We start from the raw sequence: 18,297 nt of genomic DNA, 5'->3' as shown, positions 1-18,297 counted from the left end.
GAGCATTGAGAAATCAATCACATGGAAATTAAATTCAGAACATACATGTACATCTACCAAATGTATTAACTTTAATCAAAATACACATTGTTTTAGACATTAAAGATAACACGTTTGAGACAAAGAAGCATGTATATATATGTATATGTGTGGATCAATATACAAAGGTAGGTCACTATACATCCAAAATGTGACCTACCCTACATAATAAGATCATCTCCTATCCCTAGGGCTGGTGGCTGGAGAGTGACGACTAGATGCTCCCTCCTGATCCGGCTGTGTAGGTGGACCCATAGGGGTATACCGTGATATAGATCGTGAGTGACTTCGAGAGGAACTCCTACGATCCCTATCCATAAGGATCGCGCGATACGAGGTAGCCTCGGCCTGAGCTGCTGCTAGATCATGTTGTGCCCGCTGAAGGTCCTCTGATAGAGCTCGCTCTCTCTCCCTCCATATCTCTACCTGTACTCGAAATGGGGAAAACAAATCATCATGCCGACCCGCGTTCCCTTGAGGTCTATAAGCAACCTGTGAGGAACTAGGGATCTGCGCTGTCGTGGAGATATCTGTCACTGCTTGCTGGATCAAGGAACGCCACTCCTGCACATTAGCTGTAGCAGTAGAACAGATTTTGTGTTAGTACCATTTTATATCATCAAAACATTAATCAATCAATATAAACCTACTATACCTGGATCTCCCTCACGCTAGTAGGGATCGTGATATGGAAGCATCTGTGACTGGGAACTACTAGGCTCCCCACGCTCGAACGATCTGTGCGCGATAGGTACAGGTCTCCATATCGCCTTGTGTTCCCTCTTTTGGGGAATAACCGAAGGATCTAAGGCTACGGTATCATCCCCTGAATGATGGGGAGCTGCATCTGACTCCTCCTCATCATCTCTATCCTCATCTGCATCCTCATCCTCATCTGCATCCTCGTTCTCCTCATCATCATCTCTATCTGTGTCATCTTCCTCTCCTTCCTCCTCCTCGGCACTAGGCTGATCTCCTATAGGTGGATCAGGACCTCCTGCCTCCTCATGACCCTCTCCCTCCTCTGGCTCCTCCGATCTGGATCCCTGATCCTCATCTCGATCTCCATGCCTCTATGGACCTGGATGGCCTGTCGGGTGATCTGGTGGAAAGATAGGCCCCGGGTATGGTCTCATAAACCATGAGAGATACTTGCGCTGTGCCCCGGGGTCTGCAGCATAATCAGTGACCACATCCTGGTCAGACCCCTCTATATCTGTGATCTCGATATCATCTATTGTAGGTCTCGCTACTGCTCTGGGTCTGGGAAGGACTTGTGAGTGTCGAGTGTAGATGGGCACATCGACTGGAACACACTGCTCTAGCCCAAACTGCCTCCGTACTCGGTCAAAGTAGAATGGGACTATGATATGTGGATATCGCCCTCTCAGTAGGCGGTTCCTCTGTAAGCATGCTAACTGTCTCTCCATCCCATCCCATCTGTGCATCCGCAGATATGGTCTCCATACAGTCACCTCAGCCGTCAATCTGTCAAATGTCACTCTCCAATACAATAGATCTCCAAATCTCCACTCGCTGGTAAGTGGATAAGCAAATACCCTAGGTCGCTCGCTAGCGGCACTCATCGGATAGCCGACAGGCCTGGTGCATGTAAAGTGCTCAAATATCCACACCTGCAGAAGTGTGCATGTCATCAAGCTGCAACCCTGTCCGAAAACATACTCCTCGAGGTCATGATAGAGATGTGCAAGCATACTCCGACCCCAGGTGTATACTCTCCTATGTCTCTCCATAGCCCTGATGCACCATGTGAGACCCCCATGCATGTGTGTACCTCACCCATTAGGGCAGACAGCTAGTGCAATGATGGCTATCATAAGACGTCTCATGAGGGACACCTCTCCTGTAGGATGTAAGAGCCAGCTGACCATGATACGACCTCTCGTCTCACTCGGCATGACTCTCCCTATGCAATATACCTACTCCCTCTGATGATCCTCTACTGACCGATCGGTCGCATATGTCACGGTAGCTCCTCTGATCGGTAGGCAAAGAATGCGGTACACATCCTCAAGTGTCACCATCATCTCCCCTACTGGAAGCTGGAACGTGCATGTGTTAGGATCCCATCGCTCCATGAGTGCCATTAGCATCGCGGGATGAAATCGAATGGCCGGTATAAGAATCATTGACCACAAACCTACTATAGACAATGTGTCTCTCTCTGCCTGAGTCAGTCGGGGAATCTGATCTCGCAAACTACGAAGAATATGCCCCGCCGTGTGCTCTCTCATGTACGGGAGACCCTGCATCACAAAAACATCAGTCTAATCAGTAATCAATCATCAAAATCATCTATGCCAAATACGCAAACTGACGAGCATCAAAAGTTGACCCTTGCCATCTCTTGATTGGGACCATGGCGCCCTGAGGGGACCATGGCGTCCCACAGGGACCATGGCGCCCTGAGGGGACCATGGCGCCCCACAGGGACCATGGTGCCCTGAAGGGACCATGGCGCCCCACAGGGACCATGGCACCCTGAGGGGACCATGGCGCCCTTGGTGGGGTCCAGGGTCAGATTCCAGGGCCCGCTTTCGATCACAGAATATCAGAGTTAACGGAAATGCAGAAAGTCAAAGTCAAAGTTCAGTCAACTCAACTCGTCCAGTGGTTCGTCGTCGATCACGGCCTGTCGCATGATCTCAATCCTCGTGGGATGCTCCGGTCATCGTGAAGGCATGATGATGGCTATGTGGGCTCCACTGCAACGAACAATACTCAGAATCAACAAAGTGACAAATGCAATAGTCACTTTCAAGGTATATACTTTCATTTCTTTACCTTTACTTTCAAAACCCTAATTTTCCCTAAATCACTCATTTCATCATAACTTGAGTTTGGGAGATGCGATTTTTGAACCGTTTTTTTGCGTAGGAATCATATTTTCGTTCCTTTACTCCCTTGATGTTCCAAAATGTGCTCTGATGAAGCCTTTGTAGTGAACATCTCTCATCAATAATCGTTCACACAATTTGTTGTAAATAAACATGCTACCCTGTTTCACCTCCTTAATAAGCAAGCCGAAACAGGGGGGCATATAGCTACTCGCAAATTTCATCACCTTCCTTAGTAAGCATTAGGTGATTTTGTGATCTAACGTGTGTTTTGTAGGGTGCGGTTCCTAACCACATCGTGTTCTTAGAACCTCATTTCAGAGCTTCTGCCTTGAAAGCCCTGATTTTAGAACATCAAATTCAATGTTTTGGGGCACAATAAAGTTTCAAGAAGCAAGTCCCTATTCCAGAGCCTGTAGCATCAAAATTCCATTTTGACACACATCATTCTCTTAGAAGCTCATTTTAGAGAATCAAAATCAATGTTTGGAGGCAAAACAAGGTTTCAAGATGCAAGTGTCGATTCTAGAGTTAATAGCATCAAAATCTGATTTTGGTGCACATCGTGCTCTTAGAATCTCATTTCGAAGTTTGTGCCTCAAAAGCCCCCGTTTCAGAGCATCAAAATAAGTGTTTTGAGGCACAACAAGGTTTCAAGATGTAAGCCCCGTTTCTAGAGCCAGCAATTTTGATGCACATTGTGCTCTTAGAACCCTATTCTAGAAATTGTGCCTCAAAAGCCAAAATTTTGGAGCATCAAAATCGATGTTTGGAGGCTCAACAAGGTTTCAAGATGCAAGTCCTGATTCTAGAGCCGGTAGCGTCAAAATTTGATTTTGACACACATCATGCTCTCAGAACCTTGTTTTGGAGCTTATGCCTCAAAATATTCAGTTTCAAAGCATCAAAATTGGTGTTTGGAGGCACAACAAGCTTTCAAGACGCAAGTCCCTATTTCGGAGCTTGTAGTGTCAAAACGTGATTTTGATGCATATCGTGCTGTTAGAGCCTCGTTTCGTACAGTATGGCTCGAAAGCTCCAGTTTCAAAACATCAAAATCAATGTTTAAAGGTACAACAAGTTTTCAAGACACAACTCCCAGTTCTCAAGCTGATAGCATCAAAACACAATTTTGACAAACATGGTGTTCTTAGAACCTTATTTCGGAGGTTGTGCCTCAAAAGCCTCATTTTTGGAGCATAAAAATTAGTGTTTGGAGGCACAAAAAGATTTCAATACACAAGTCCCAATTCCACAATTGGTAGCGTCAAAACGCAATTTTCATGTACATCGTGCTCTTAGAACCTCATTTCAGAGCTTGTGCCTTGAAAGCCCTGATTTTGGAACATCAAAATCAATGTTTTGAGGCACAACAAGGTTTCAAGATGCAAGTTCGTTTTCCAGAGCCTGTAGTGTCAAAATTCCATTTCGACGCACATCATTCTCTTAGAAGCTCATTTTGGAGCTTGTGCCTTGAAAGACCCAGTTTTGCAGCATCAAAATCAATGTTTGGAGGCACAACAAGGTTTCAAGATGCAAGTCCCAATTCTAGAGTCAATAGCGTCAAAATGTAATTTTGGCAAACATCGTGCTCTTAGAACCTTATTTCGAAGCTTATGCCTCGAAAGCCCCGATTTCAGAGCATCAAAATCAGTTTCTTGAGGCACAACAAGGGTTCAAGATGCAAGCCCCGATTCTATATCCAGTAGCATCAAAATTCAATTTTGATGCACATTGTTCTCTTAGAACCCTATTTTAGAGATTCTGCCTCAACAGCCCCAGTTTTGGAGCATCAAAATCGATGTTTGGAGGCACAACAAGGTTTCAAAATGCAAGTCCTGATTCTGGATCCAGTAGAGTCAAAAGTTGATTTTGACGCACATCGTGCTCTTAGAACCTTCTTTTGGAGCTTATGCCTCAAAATCTTTGGTTTCAAATCATCAAAATTGGTGTTTGGAGGTACAACAAGCTTTTAAGACGCAAGTCTCTATTCCGGAGCCTGTAGTCTCAAAACGATATTTTGATGCACATCATGCCCTTGGAACTCATTTCAGAGGGTGTGGCTCGAAAGCTCCAATTTCCAAACATCAAAAGCAATGTTTAAAGGCACAACAAGGTTTCAAGATACAAGTCCTGATTCTCAAGCTGAGAGCATCAAAACATGATTTTTACAAACATGGTGTTCTTAGAACCTCATTTCGGAGGTTGTGCCTTAAAAGCCTCATTTTTGGAGCATTAAAATCAATGTTTGGAGGCACAACAAGGTTTCAAGATGCAAGTCTCGATTCTAGATTCAATAGTGTCAAAATTTGATTTTGCCACACATCGTGCTCTTAGAACCTCATTTTGAAGCTTGTGGCTCGAAAACCCTAGGTTTGGAGCATCAAAATCAGTGTTTTGAGGCACAACAAGGTTTCAAGATGCAAGTCCCAATTCTAGGGCCAGTAGCATTGAAATTCAATTTTGATGCACATTCTACTCTTAGAACCTTGTTTTAGAAATTGTGCCTCAAAAGCCATAGTTTTGGAGCATCAAAATCGATGTTTGGAGGCACAGTAAGGTTTCAAGATGCAAGTCCTGATTCTGGAGTCGGTAGCGTCAAAATTTGATTTTGACACACATCGTGCAATTAGAATCTTGTTTTGGATATTATGCCTCAAAATCTTTGGTTTCGAAGCATTGAAATTGGTGTTTGGAGGCACAACAAGCTTTCAAGACGCAAGTTTCTATTTCGGAGCTTGTACTGTCAAAATGTGATTTTGATGCACATCGTGCTCTTAGAACCTCCTCTCAGAGAGTGTGGCTCGAAAGATCTAGTTTCAAAACATTAAAATAAATGTTTAAAGGCACAACAAGGTTTCACGACACAAGTCCCGATTCTCAAGCTGATAGCATCAAAACATGATTTTGAAAAACATGGTGTTCTTAGAATCCAATTTCAGAGGTTGTGCCTCAAAAGCCTCATTTTTGGAGCATAAAATTTAGTGTTTGGAGGCACCACAAGGTTTCAAGACACAAATCCCAATCACAGAGTCACTAGCATCAAAATACAATTTTGATGTACAACATGCTATTAGAACCTCATTTCGGAGCTTGTGCCTTGAAAGCCGAATTTTGGAACATCAAAATAATTGTTTTGAGGCACAACAAGGTTTCAGGAAGCAAGTCCCTATGTCGGAGCCTATAGCATTAACATTCCATTTTGATGCACATGATTCACTTAGAAGCCCATTTAGGAGCTTGTGCCTTGAAAGACCCAGTTTTGGAGCATCAAGATCAATGCTTGCAGGCACAACAAGGTTTCAAAATGCAAGTCCGGATTCTAAAGTCAATCACATAAAAATATTCTTTTGGTGCACATCGTGCTCTTAAAACCTCATTTCAATGATTGTGCCTCGAAAGCCCCAGTTTTGGAGCATCAAAATCAGTGTTTTGAGGCACAACAAGGTTTCAAGATGCAAGCCCCGATTCTAGAGCCAGTAGCATCAAAATTCAATTTTGATGCACATTGTGCTCTTAGAACCTTGTTTTAGAAATTGTGCCTCAAAAGCCCCAATTTTGAAGCATCAAAATCGATGATTGGAGGAACAACAAGGTTTCAAGATGCAAGTCCTGATTTTCGAGCATCAAAATTAGTGTTTTGAGGCACAACAGGGTTTCAAGATGCAAGCACCGATTCTAGAGCTAGTAGCATCAAAAATCAATTTTGATGCACATTGTGCTCTTAGAACCCCATTTTAGAAATTGTGCCTCAAACGCCTAGTTTTGGAGCATCAAAATCGATGTTTGGAGGCACAACAAGGTTTCAAGATGCAAGTCCTGATTCTAGAGCCGGTAGCTTCAAATTTTGATTTTGACACACATCATGCTCTTAGAACCTTGATTTGGAGCTTATGCCTAAAAAATCTTCGGTTTTGAAGCATTGAAATTGGTGTTTGGAGGCACAACAAGCTTTCAAGATGAAAGTCCCTATTCCGGAGCCTGTAGTGTCAAAACGTGATTTTGATGCACATCGTGCTCTTAGAACCTTGTTTCAGAGCATGTGGCTCGAAAGCTCTAGTTTCAAAACATCCAAATCAAGGTTTAAAGGCACAAAAAGGTTTCGAGACACAAGTCCCAATTCCAGAGTCGATAGCGTCAAAACGCAATTTCGATGTACATTGTGTTCTTAGAAGCTCATTTTGGAGCTTGTGCCTTGAAAGGCCTGATTTTGGAAAATCAAAATAAATGTTCTTAGGCACAACAAGGTTTCAAGAAGCAAGCCCCTATTTCGGAGCCTGTAGCGTCAAAATTCCATTTTGATGCACATCATTCTCTTAGAAGCTCATTTCGGAGCTTGTGCCTCGAAAGACCTAGTTTTGGAGCATCAAAATCAATGTTTGGAGGCACAACAAGGTTTCAAGATGCAAGTCCTGATTCTAGAGTCAATAGTGTCAAAATTTGATTTTGGCTCAGATTTCTTAGAACCTCATTTCGAAGCTTAAGCCTCGAAAGCCCCCGTTTCGGAGAATCAAAATCAGTGTTTTGAGGTACAACAAGGTTTCAAGATGCAGAACCTGATTCTAGAGCCAGTAGCATCAAAATTCAATTTTGTTTCACATTGTGCTCTTAGAACCCTGTTATAGAAATTGTGTCTCAAAAGCCCCAATTTTGGAGCATCAAAATCGATGTTTGGAGGCACAACAAGGTTTCAAGTTGCAAGTCCTGATTCAGAGGCCGGTAGAGTTAAAATTTGATTTTGACACACATCGTTCTCTTGGAACCTTGTTTTGGAGCTTCTGCCTCAAAATCTTTGGTTTCAAATCATCAAAATTGGTGTTTGGAGGCACAACAAACTTTCAAGATGCAAGTCCCTATTCCAGAGCCTGTAGTGTCAAAACATGATTTTGATGCACATCGTTCTCTTAGAATCTCATTTCAGAGCGTGTGCCTCGAAAGCTCCAATTTCAAAACATCAAAATCAATGTTTAAAGGCACAACAAGGTTTCAAGACACAGGTCCCGATTCTCAAGATGATAGCATCAAAACACGATTTTGACAAACATGGTGTTCTTACTCATTTCAGAGGTTGTGCCTCAAAAGACTTGTTTCTGGAGCATAAAAATTAGTGTTTGAAGGCCTAACAAGGTTTCAAGACACAAGTCCCAATTCCAGAGTCGGTAACGTCAAAACATAATTTTGATGTACATCATGCTCTTACAACCTTATTTCAGAGCTTGTGCCTTGAAAGACACAATTTTGGAGCATCAAAATCAATGTTTGGAGGCACAACAAGGTTTCAAGATGCAAGTCCCAATTCTAGATTTAATAGCGTCAAAATCTGATTTTCGCGCACATCGTGCTTTTAGAACCTCATTTCGAAGCTTGTGCCATGAAGGACCCGGTTTCAGAGCATCACAATTAGTGTTTTGAGGAACAACAAGGTTTCAAGATGCAAGCCCCGATTCTAGAGCCAGTATCATCAAAATTCAATTTTGATGCACATTATGCTCTTAGAACATTGTTTTAGATATTGTGCCGCAAAAGCCCCAGTTTTGGAGAATCAAAATCGATGTTTGGACGCACAAAAAGGTTTCAAGATGCAAGTCCTCATTCTAGAGCCGGTAGTGTCAGAATTTGATTTTGATGCACATCGTGCTCTTAGAACCTTGTTTTGAAGCTTATGCCTCAAAATCTTTGGTTCTGAAGCATCCAAATTGGTGTTTGGAGGCACAACAAGCTTCCAAGATGCAAGTCTCTATTCCTGAGCCTGTAGTGTCAAAACATGATTTTGATGCACTTTGTGCTCTTACAACCTCATTTTGGAGCATGTGGTTCGAAAGCTCCAGTTTAAAAAAATCAAAATCAATGTCTAAAGGCACAACAAGGTTTCAAGACACAAGTCCTGATTCTCAAGCTAATAGCGTCAAAGCACGATTTTGAAAAACATGGTGTTCTTAGAAGCTCATTCCGGAGGTTGTGCCTCAAAAGCCTCATTTTTGGAACATAAAAATTAGTGTTTGGAGGCACAACAATGTTTCAAGACACAAATCCCAATTCTAGAGTCGGTAGCGTCAAAACACAATTTTTATGTACATCATTTTGGAGCATCAAAATTAATGTTTGGAGGCACAACAAGGTTTCAGGATGCAAGTCCTGATTGTAGAGTCAATAGCGTCAAAATCTGATTTTGGCACGCATCGTGCTCTTAGAACCTCATTTCGAAGTTTGTGCCTCCAAAGTCCCAAAATTCAAGATGCAAGCCCCGATTCTAGAGCTAGTAGCATCAAAATTCCATTTTTATCCACATTGTGCTCTTAGAACCCTGTTTTAGAAATTGTGCCTCAAAAGCCCCAGTTTTGGAGCATCAAAATCGATGTTTGGAGACACAATAAGGTTTCAAGATGCAAGTCCTAATTCTGGAGCTGGTAGCGTTAAAATTTGATTTTGATGCACGTCGTGCTCTTAGACCTTGTTTTGGAGCTTATGCCTCAAAATCTTCAATTTCAAATAATCAAAATTGGTGTTTGGAGGCACAACAAGCTTTCAAGATGCAAGTTCCTATTCTGAGGACTGTAGTGTCTAGCATCAAAATTTAATTTTGACACAGATCGTGCTCTTTGAACCTTGTTTTGGAGCTTAGGCCTCAAAATATTTGATTTTGGAGCATCAAAAAATTTGTGTTTGGAGGCACAACGAGCTTTCAAGACGCAAATTCCTATTCCGGAGCCTATAGTGTCAAAACATGATTTTGATGCACATCGTGCTCTTAGAACATCATTTCGAAACGTGTGCCTTGAAAGCTCCAGTTTCAAAACATGAAATTCAATGTTCCTCGAAAGACCCAGTTTTTAGAAATTTTTACCTCAAAAGCCCCAGTTTTGGAGCATCAAAATCGACATTTGGAAGGACAACAAGGTTTCAAGATGCAAGTCCTGATTCTGGAGCTGGTAGCATCAAAATTTGATTGTGATGCACATCATGCTCTTAGAACCTTGTTTTGGAGCTTATGCCTCAAAATCATCGGTTTCAAAGCATCAAAATTGGTGTTTGGAGGCACAACAAGCTTTCAAGATTTAAGTCCTTATTCCAGAGCCTGTAGTGTCAAAATGTGATTTTGATGCAAATCGTGCTCTTAGAACCTCATTTTGGAGCGTGTGGCTCGAAAGCTCCAGTTTCAAAACATCAAAATCAATGTTTAAAGGCACAACAGGTTTTCAAGACACAAGTCCCGATTCTCAAGCTGATAGCGTCAAAACACAATTTTGACAAACATGGTGTTCTTAGAACCTCATTTCAGAGGTCGTGCCTCAAAAGCCTCATTTTTGGAGCATAAAAATTAGTGTTTGGAGGCACAACAAGGTTTCTAGATACAAGTCCTAATTCCAAAATTGGTAGCATCAAAACGAAATTCTAATGTACATCGTGCTCTTAGAAGCTCATTTTGGAGCTTGTACCTCGAAAGACACAGTTTTGGAGCATCAAAATCAATGTTTGGAGGCACAACAAGGTTTCAAGATGCAAGTCTCGATTCTAGAGTCAATAGCATCAAAATCTGATTTTGGCACTCATCGTGCTCTTAGAACCTCATTTCGAAGCTTGTGCCTTGAAAGTCCCAGTTTCAGAGCATCTAAATTAGTGTTTTGAGGTACAACAAGGTTTCAAGATGCAAGCCCCGATTCTAGAATGAGTATCATCAAAATTCAATTTTGATGGACATTGTGCTCTTAGAACCCTGTTATAGAAATTGTGCCTCAAAAGCCCTAGGTTTGGAGGATCAAAATTGATGTTTGGAGGCACAATAAGGTTTCAAGATGCAAGTCCTTATTCTGGAGATGGTAGCATCCAAATTTGATTTTGATGCACATCGTTCTTTTATAACCTTGTTTTGGAGCTTATGCTTAAAGGCACAACAAGGTTTCAAGACACAAGTCCTGATTGTCAACATGATAGCGTTAAAACACAATTTTTACAAACATGGTGTTCTTAGAATCTCATTTCAAAGGTTATGCCTCAAAAGCTTCATTTTTGGAGCAAAAAAATTAGTGTTTGGAGGCACAACAAGGTTTCAAGACACAAGTCCCAATTCTAGAGTGGGTAGCATCAAAAAGCAATTTTGATGTACATCGTGCTCTTAGAACCTCATTTTGGATCTTGTGACGTGAAAGCCTTGACTTGGGAACATCAAAATCAATATTTGCAGGAACAACAAGGTTTCAAGAGGCAAGTCCCTATTCCGTAGCCTATAGCCTCAAAATTCCATTTTGATGCACATCATTCTCTTAGAACCTCATTTCCAAGGTTGTGCCTCAAAAGCCTCATTTTTTGGAGCATAAAAATTAGAGTTTGGAAGCACAAGATGGTTTCAATACACAAGTCCCAATTCTAGAATCAGTATCATCAAAACACAATTTTGATGTACATTGTGCTCTTATAACCTCATTTTAGAGCTTGTGCGGTGAAAGCCCTGATTTTGGAACATCAAAATCAATGTTTTGGGGCACGACAACTTTTTCAGAAGCAAGTCTATATTCCAGAGCCTGTAGCGTAAAAATTCCATTTTGACATAGATCATTCTCTTAGAAGCTCATTTCAGAGCTTGTGCCTCGAAAGACCCATTTTTGGAGCATCAAAATCAATGTTTGCAAGCACAACAAGGTTTCAAGATTCAAGTCCCGATTCTAGAGTCAATAGCATCAAAATCTAATTTTTGCGCATATCGAGCTCTTAGAACCTCATTTCGAAGCTTGTGCCTCGAAAGCCCTAGTTTCAGAAAATCAAAATCAGTGTTTTGAGCCACAACAAAGTTTCAAGATGCAAGCCCCGATTCTATAGCCAATAGCATCAAAATTCCATTTTTATGCACATTGTGCTCTTAGAACCTTGTTTTAAAATTGTGCCTCAAAAACCCCAGTTTTGGAGCATCAAAATCGACGTTTGGAGGCACAACAAGGTTTAAATATGCAAGTCCTGATTCTGGAGCAGGTAGCATCAAAATTTCATTGTGACGCACGTCATGGTCTTAGAACCTTGTTTCGGAGCTTATGCCTCAAAATTGGTGTTTGGAGGCACAACAAGCTTTTGAGACGTAAGTCCCTATTCTAGAGCCTGTAGTGTCAAAACGTGATTTTGATGCACATCATGTTCTTAGATCCTCATTTAGGAACATGTGGCTCAAAAGCTCAAGTTTCAAAACATCAAAATCAATGTTTAAAGGCACAATAAGGTTTCAAAACACAAGTCCCGATTCTCAAGCTAATAGCATCAAAACACGATTTTGACAAACATGGTGTTATTAAAACCTCGTTTCGGAGGTCATACCTCAAAAGCCTCATTTTTGGAGTATAAACATTAGTGTTTGGAGGCACAACAAGGTTTCAAGACACAATTCTCAATTCCATTGTCGGTAGCGTCAAAACACAATTTTGATGTACATCATGCTCTTAGAAACTCATTTCGAAGCTTGTGCGTTGAAAGACCTAGTTTTGGATCATCAAAATCAATGTTTGGAGGCACAACAAGATTTCAGGATGCAAGTCGTGATTCTAGAGTCAATAGCATCAAAATCTGATTTTGGCGCACATCATGCTCTTAGGACCTGATTTCAAAGCTTGTGCCTTGAAAGCCCTAGTTTCGTAGCATCAAAATCATTGTTTTGAGGCACAACAAAGTTTCAAGATGCAAGCTCCAATTCTAGAGCCAGTAGCATCAAAATTCAATTTTTATGCACACTGTGCTCTTAAAATCCTGTTTTAGAAATTGTGCCTCAAAAGCCCCAGTTTTGGAGCATCAAACTTAATGTTTGGAGGCACAATAAGGTTTCAAGATGCAAGCCCTGATTGTGGAGCCGTTAGCATTAAAATTTGATTTTGACGCACATCGTGCTCTTAGAACCTTGTTTAGGAGCTTATGCCTCAAAATCTTCAGTTTCAAATCATCAAAATTAGTGTTTAGTGGCACAACAAGCTTTCAAGAAGCAAGTTTCTATTCCGGGGCCTGTAGTGTCAAAACATGATTTTTGTGCACATCGTGCTCTTAGAATCTCGTTTTGGAGCATGTGGCTCAAAAGCTCTAGTTTCCAAACATCAAAATCAATTCTTAAAGGCACAACAAGGTTTCAAGACACAAGTCCCGATTGTCAATATGATAGCGTCAAAACACAATTTTTACAAACATGGTGTTCTTAGAACCTCATTTCGGAAGTTGTGCCTCAAAAGCTTCTTTTTTGGAGCATAAAAATGAGTTTTTGGAGGCACAACAAGGTTTCAAGACACAAGTCCCAATTCTAGAGAGGGTAGCGTCAAAATGCAATTTTGATGTACATTGTGCTCTTATGACCTCATTTTGGAGCTTGTGACGTGAAAGCCCTGATTTGGAACATCAAAATCAATGTTTTGGGGCACAACAACTTTTCAAGAAGCAACTCCGTATTCCGGAGCCTGTAGCGTTAAAATTCCATTTTGACGCACATCATTCTCTTAGAAGCTCATTTCGGAGCTTGTGCCTCAAAAGACCCAGTTTTGGAGCATCAAAATCAATGTTTGGAGGCACAACAAGGTTTCAAGATGCAAGTCTCGATTCTAGAGGCAATAGCATAAAAATATGATTTTAGCGCACATCATGCTCTTAGAACCTCATTTCGAAGCTTGTGCCTCGAAAGCCCTGGTTTCAGAGCATCAAAATCAGTGTCTTGAAATTGAAGATTTTGTGGCATAAGCTCCAAAACAAGGTTCTAAGAGCATGATGTGAGTCAAAATAAAATTTTGATGCTACCGTCTCCAGAATCAGGACTTGCATCTTGAAACCTTGTTGTGCCTCCAAACATCGATTTTCATGCTCCAAACCTAGGACTTTTGAGGCATAATTTCTAAAACAGGGTGCTAAGAGCACGATGTGCGCCAATATCATATTTTGACGCTACTGACTCTAGAATCGGGACTTGCATCTTGAAAACTTGTTGTGTCTCAAAAAATTGATTTTGATGCTCCAAAACTAGGTCTTTCGAGGCACAAGCTCTGAACTGAGCTTCTAAGAGAATGATGTGCGTCAAAATATAATTTTAGCGCTATAGGATCCGAAATAGGGACTTGCTTCTTGTAACCTTGTTGTGCCTCAAAACTTTGATTTTGATGTTCCAAAATCAAGGCTTTGAAGGCACGAGCTCCGAAATGAGGTTCTAAGAGCACAATTTACATAAATTTTATGTTTTGACGCTACCAACTCTAGAATTGGGATTTGTGTCTTGAAACATTGTTGCGCCTCCAAACACTAATTTTTATGCTCCAAAAATGAGGCTTTTGAGGCACAACCTCCAAAATGAGGTTCTAAGAACACCATGTTTTGTCGCTATCAGCTTGAGAATTGGGACTTATGTCTTGAATCCTTGTTGTCCCTTTAAACATTGATTTTGATGTTTTGAAACTGGAGCTTTTGAGCCACACGCTCCAAAATGAGGTTCTAAGAGCACAATGTGCATCAAAATCACGTTTTGATACTACAGGCTCAGGAATAGACACTTGTGTCTTGGAAGCTTGTTGTGCCTCCAGACACCAATTTGGATGCTATGGAACCGAAGATATTGAGGCACAAGATCCAAAACAAGGTTCTAAGAGCACGATGTGCATCAAAATCAAATTCTGACACTACAGGCTCCAGAATGAGGACTTGCATCTTGAAACCTTGTTGTTCCTCCAAACATCGATTTTGATTCTCTAAAACTGGGACTTTCGAGGCACAATATCTAAAATAGGGTTCTAAGAGCGCAATGTGCGTCAAAATTGAATTTTGATGTTACTGGCTCTATAATTGGGGCTTGCATCTTGAAACCTTGTTGTTCCTCAAAACACTGATTTTGATGCTCTGAAACTGGGTCTTTTGAGGCATCAAAATCATGTTTTGACACTACAGGGTCTGGAATAGGAACTTGCATCTTGAAAGCTCGTTGTGCCTCCAAACACCAATTTTGATGCTTCGAAACTGAAGGTTTTGAGGCCTAAGCTCCGAAACAAGGTTCAAAGAGCACGATGTGCATCAAAATCAAATTTTGACGCTTGACACTACAGGCCCCGGAATAGGAACTTGCGTCTTGAAAGCTTGTTGTGTCTCCAAACACCAATTTTGATTTTTTGAAACTGAAGATTTTGAGACATAAGCTCCAAAACAAGGTTCTAAGAGCACGATGTGCGTCAAAATCAAATTTTGACGCTACCGGCTCCAAAATCTGGACTTACATCTTGAATCCTTATTTTGCCTCAAAACATCGATTTTGATGCTCAAAAACTGGTGCTTTTAGGCACAATTTCTAAAATAGGGTTCTAAGAGCACAATGTGCATAAAAATGGAATTTTGATGCTACTGGCTCTAGAATCGGGGCTTGCATCTTGAAACCTTGTTGTGCCTCAAAACACTAATTTTGATGCTCTAAAACCGGTGCTTGCAAATCAAGATGCAGAAGCTGACCTTAGAGATACCTCATTGACACAGTGCCCGCAGCTTATATATCACAAAGGCACTCGCAGCTAATCGAGTTGACTCATCAGCTTCAGAATAAGTGGCTAAGGTGGTAAATAATAACTTTTCTGAAGCGGCGACACTAGTTTTGGATCGATATTGAGATAGAGATCCAGATCCTGTTGGAGATTCCATAGTTGCCTATAGATAGTAGGGCCGACCTATTGAAGTACCCGTTGAAGTACCAGAAGCATCCGTGCCCCCTACTCTTCTCTGGGCGGTAGGGGGTGGATCCAAATCCAGAAGCAGATCAAGGAGCAAAACCAAGTCAATTACGGGGCTTTCAAGGCAAAAGCTTCGAAATGACTTTCTAAGAGCATGATGTGTGCCAAAATCATATTTTGACGCTATTGACTCTAGAATCGAGACTTGCACAAGCTCTGAAATGAGCTTCTAAGAGAATGATTTGCGTCAAAAAGTAATTTTGATGCTATAGGCTCCGGAATAGGGACTTGCTTCTTGAAACCTTGGTGTGCCTCAAAACATTGATTTTGATGTTCCAAAATCAGGGATTTCAAGGCACAAGCTCCGAAATGAGGTTCTAAGAACACGATGTACATCAATATTGTCTTTTGATGCAAGACACAAGTCCCTATTCCAGAGCCGGTAGTGTCAAAATGTGATTTTGATGCACATCGTGCTCTTATAACCGCTTTTTGAAGCATGTGGCTTGGAAGCTCCAGTTTCGAAACATCAAAATCAATGTTTAAAGGCACAATAAGGTTTCAAGACACAAGTCCCGATTCTCAAGCTGATAGCCTCCAAATATGATTTTGAAAAACATGGTGTTCTTAGAACCTCATTTCAGAGGTTGTACCTCAAAAGCCTCATTTTTAGAGCATAAAAATTAGTGTTTCGAGGCAAAATAAGGTTTCAAGATACAAATCCCAATTCCAGAGTCAGTAGCATCAAAACGCAATTTTGATGTACATCATACTCTTAGAACCTCATTTTGGAGCTTGTGCCTTGAAAACCCTGATTTTGGAACATCAAAATCAATGTTTTGTGGCACAACAAGGTTTCAAGAAGCAAGTCCCTATTCGAGAGCCCTGATTCTCAAGCTGATTGCGTCAAAACATGACTTTGATGAACATGGTGTTCTTAGAACCTCATTTGTGAGGTCGTGCCTCAAAAGCCTCATTTTTGGAGGCACAACAAGGTTTCAAGACACACGTCCCAATTCCACAGTTGGTAGCATCAAAACACAATTTTGATGTACATCGTGCTGTTAGAACCTCATTTCAGAGCTTGTGCCTTGAAAGCCCTGATTTTGGAACATCAATGTCAATGTTTTGAGGCACAACAAGGTTTCAAGAAGCAAGTCCCTATTCTGGAGCTTGTAGCCTCAAAATTCCATTTTGATGCACATCATTCTCTTAGAAGCTCATTTCGGGGCTTGTGCCTCAGAAAACCCAGTTTTGGAGCATTAAAATCAATGTTTGGAGGCACAACAAGGTTTCAAGATGCAAGTCCCGATTATAGAGTCAATACCGTGAAAATCTGATTTTGGTGCACATCGTGCTCTTAGAACCTCATTTCGAAGCTTGTGCCTTGAAACCTTTGGTTTCATAGCATCAAAATCAGTGTTTTGAGGCACAATAAGGTTTTAAGATGCAAGCCCCAATTCTAGAGCTAGTAGCATCAAAATTCAAATTTGATGCACATTGTGCTCTTAGAACCCTGTTTTAGAAATTGTGGCTAAAATGCCAAAGTTTTGGAGCGTCAAAATCGGTGTTTGGAGGCACAACAAGGTTTCAAGATGCAAGTCCTGATTCTGGAGCCGGTAGCGTCAAAATTTGATTTTCACGCACATCATGCTCTTAGAACCTTGTTTTGGAGCTTATCCCTCAAAATCTTCGGTTTCAAAGCATCGAAATTTGTGTTTGGAGGCACAACAAGCTTTCAAGACGCAAGTCCCTATTAAGGAGCCTGTAGTGTCAAAACTTGATTTTGATGCACATCATGCTCTTAGAACCTCGTTTCGGAGCATTTGGCTTGAAAGCTCCAGTTTTAGAACATGAAAATCATTGTTTAAAGGCACAACAAGGTTTCAAGACACAAGTCCCGATTGTCAAGCTGATTGCGTGAAAACACAATTTTGACAAACATGGTGTTCTTAGAACCTCATATTGGAGGTTGTGCCTCAAAAGCCTCATTTTTGGAGCATAAAAATTATTGTTTGGAGGCACAAAAAGGTGTAAAGACACATGTCCCAATTACAGAGTCGGTAGCATCAAAACGCAATTTTGATGTATATCGTGCTCTTAGAACCTCATTTCGGAGCTTGTGCCTTGAAAACCCTGATTTGGGAACATCAAAATCAATGTTTTGAGCCATAACAAGATTTCCAGAAGCAAGTCCCTATTCTGGAGTCTGTAGCGTCAAAATTTTATTTTGATGCTCATCATTCTCTTAGAAGCTCATTTTAGAGCTTGTGCTTCGAAAGACCCAATTTTGGAGCATCAAAATCAATGTTTGGAGGCACAACATGGTTTCAAGATGCATGTCCCAATTCTAGAGTCAATAGTGTCAAAATCTGATTTTGGCACACATCGTGCTCTTAGAACCACATTTCAAAGCTTGTGCATCAAAAGCCCCAGTTTTGTAGCATCAAAATCAGTGTTTTGAGGCAGAACAAGGTTTCAAGATGCAAGCCCCTGTTTTAGAGCCAGTAGCATCAAAATTCAATTTTGATGCACATTGTACTCTTAGAACCCTCTTTTAGAAGTTGTGCCTCAAAACCCCAGTTTTTGAGCATCAAAATCGATGTTTGGAGGCACAACAAGGTTTCAAGATGCAATTCTTGATTCTGGACCCAGTAGCATCAAAATTTGATTTTGTCGCACATCGTGCTCTTAGAACCTTGTTTTGGAGCTTATGCCTCAAAATCTTTGGTTTCCAAGCATCAAAA

The sequence above is a fragment of the Cryptomeria japonica genome, chromosome 7 (genome assembly GCF_030272615.1).
Source record: "Cryptomeria japonica chromosome 7, Sugi_1.0, whole genome shotgun sequence".
NCBI classification, from domain to species: domain Eukaryota; kingdom Viridiplantae; phylum Streptophyta; class Pinopsida; order Cupressales; family Cupressaceae; genus Cryptomeria; species Cryptomeria japonica.
This window is presented reverse-complemented; position numbering follows the sequence as displayed.